Source organism: Sorex fumeus, unplaced genomic scaffold, assembly GCF_029834395.1.
Source record: "Sorex fumeus unplaced genomic scaffold, SorFum_2.1 ptg000164l, whole genome shotgun sequence".
In the NCBI taxonomy this organism is placed as follows: Eukaryota; Metazoa; Chordata; class Mammalia; order Eulipotyphla; family Soricidae; genus Sorex; species Sorex fumeus.
The window spans coordinates 771,823-774,216 of record NW_026606221.1 but is presented as its reverse complement, the minus strand read 5'-3'; the positions used below and the strand labels follow the sequence as shown (position 1 = coordinate 774,216).

General features: G+C 46.5%; 1 pseudogene; it reads right to left on the bottom strand.

Moving 5' to 3' along the window:
* Positions 1–2,028: 2,028 nt before the first annotated feature.
* Positions 2,029–2,184, bottom strand: LOC130016665 (uncharacterized; annotated as a pseudogene).
* Positions 2,185–2,394: the final 210 nt, after the last annotated feature.

The window sequence follows — 2,394 nt, the reverse complement described above, 5'->3', positions numbered from 1 at the left end:
GCTAAGGCCAAACGCAAAGCCAAAGAACCGTCAAATAGAATCTGGCAAACACCGGTCTGCAAAATTAGGCATAAAATTTTAAAGAAGCGGACTTAGGGGCTTGGAGCGATAGCACAGCGGGAAGGGCGCCTGCCTTGCACGCGGCCGACCCGGGTTCGATTCCCAGCATCCCATAGGGTCCCCCGAGCATCGCCAGGAGTTATTCCTGAGTGCAGAGCCAGGAGGAACCCCTGAGCATCGCCGGGTGTGCCCCAAATAGAAAAAAAAATTAGCAGATTTATTGTTGCTGTATGGTGCTTAAGTAGAGAGAGCATTCTGAAATAAAAATGAGTTAGCTCAAGGCTAGATTGGCAAGACCCTTTAATTTTTGGGGGGAGGGGTGTGGATGGTGGGGGGACACACCTGGGACTCACTCCTGGCTCTGTGCTTAGGGGTCACTACTGGCAGGGCTCAGGGAACCATGTGTGGTACCAGAGAGGGGAACTGGGTCTGCCACAAGCAGGCACTTGATGTACTGTGTCTCCGGTCTTGATGGTGAGACTTTTGAGAACAGGTTCACTGTAGGGTAACACTGGTTCATCCTTTCTTCTCGTCCTTTCTCCCTTGCCGCAAGGATCTTAGGTTTATTGAGTTTATCTTTAACTTCTCTGTGCTCTCCTACCCCTTCCTACTAACCACCTATATCTCCAAGCTTAGTTTTTATTTTTTAATTTTTATTTTATTTTATTTTTTTTATTAGTGAAACACCATGAGGTACAGTTGTAGATTTGCAAATTTTGTGCTTGGGATTTGGTTATACCAAGATCAAATACCCATCCCTCCACCAGTGCTCATTTTCCACCACCACTGATCCCAGTATCCCTCCCACCCCCCTCATCCCCCCATCTCACCCTGCCTCTGTGGCAGGGCATTCCCTTTTGTTCTCTCTCTCCTTTTGGGTGTTGTGGTCTGCAAAAGAGGCGTTGAGTGGCAAACATGTTCGGTCCATAGTCTACTTTCAACATGCATCTCCCATTCTGGGAGGATCCTCCAAACACCCTTTATGTGGTGTTCCCTTCTCTATCTGAACTGCCCTTTCCCCTAGAATGCCCGGCTGGCCACTAAGCTATGGAGTAATCCTCCTGGTACTGATCTCGGCTATTCTTGTGTATTAATCTCCTATTTTGTTACTTTATGTCCCCCAGATGAATGCGAATTTTTTATGTCTATCCCTCTCTTTCCGACTCATTTCGCTTAGCATGATACTTTCCATATTGTACCACTTGTATGTAAATTTCATGACTTCATCTTTTCTAACAGCTGCATAGTACTCCATTGTGTAGATGTACCAAAGTTTCTTTAACCAGTCATCTGTTCTTGGGCACTCAGGTTTCTTCCAGTTCAAGCTTAGGTTTATTGGGTTACACCCATCTCAGTGCTCCTGAGTCACTCCCATTGCTCTGCGTTTATCTTTAACTTCTCCTTTGGGCTCTGCTTCCCCTAGCTGTTAATCACTTATATCCCCAAATCAGACCCTGTGACTTGCAAGCTCAGATCCTTCCAAGGACACTGGACTTTGTCTTTGTAAGTGCCTTTTTCTTTCCCATATGTCTAATTTTTTTTAGCTTTTTGGGTCACACCCAGTGATGCTCAGGGGTTACTCCTGGTTCTGTGCTCAGGAATTACTCCTGGCGGTGCTTGGGGAACCATATGGGATGCTGGGGATTGAACTCTGATCAGCCATGTGCAAGGCAAACGTCCTCCCAGCTGTACTATCGCTCCAGCCCTCCCATATGTCCTTTGAGTTTAGATCAATGTCCTTTCTTGTATCGACACAGGAAGACAGTTAATGCTATGCCTTTGTAACTTGGAAGTTAATTGACTCTGAATAATACTTACACCTGGGCATCCGTCATATTTACTCGACTTAAACCTCAGTTGCCCTTAGTTCCTAGTACCCCAAAAGCAGAGTCCCGAGAAAGGAATGTGGATGGACCCAGGACAAGCTGTGTGCTACCCTGGCTTCGAAAAGGGACAGGCAAGCGCCATAAAGCTTATAATAAGTTAAGAGCACAGTCAATACCAAATCCATATCAAATGATGCATTTGGTATGATACCAATCCTTCTATCGTTTGGTATGATTATTACTTCTTAATAATCTTTCTACACTACACTTGATCTTAGCCAAAAGGCCGAGAAGCGATAGCACAGCGGGTAGGGCGTTCGCCTTGCAAGCGGCCAACATGGCCGACCCGAGTTCGATTCCTCCACCCCTCTCGGAGAGCCCGGCAAGCTACCGAGAGTATTCGATATGCCAGACACAGTAACAACAAAGTCTCCAATGGAGACGTTACTGGGCCCGCTCGAGCAAATCGACGATCAACGGGAGGGCCTTTACCTTTACCTTATAATCT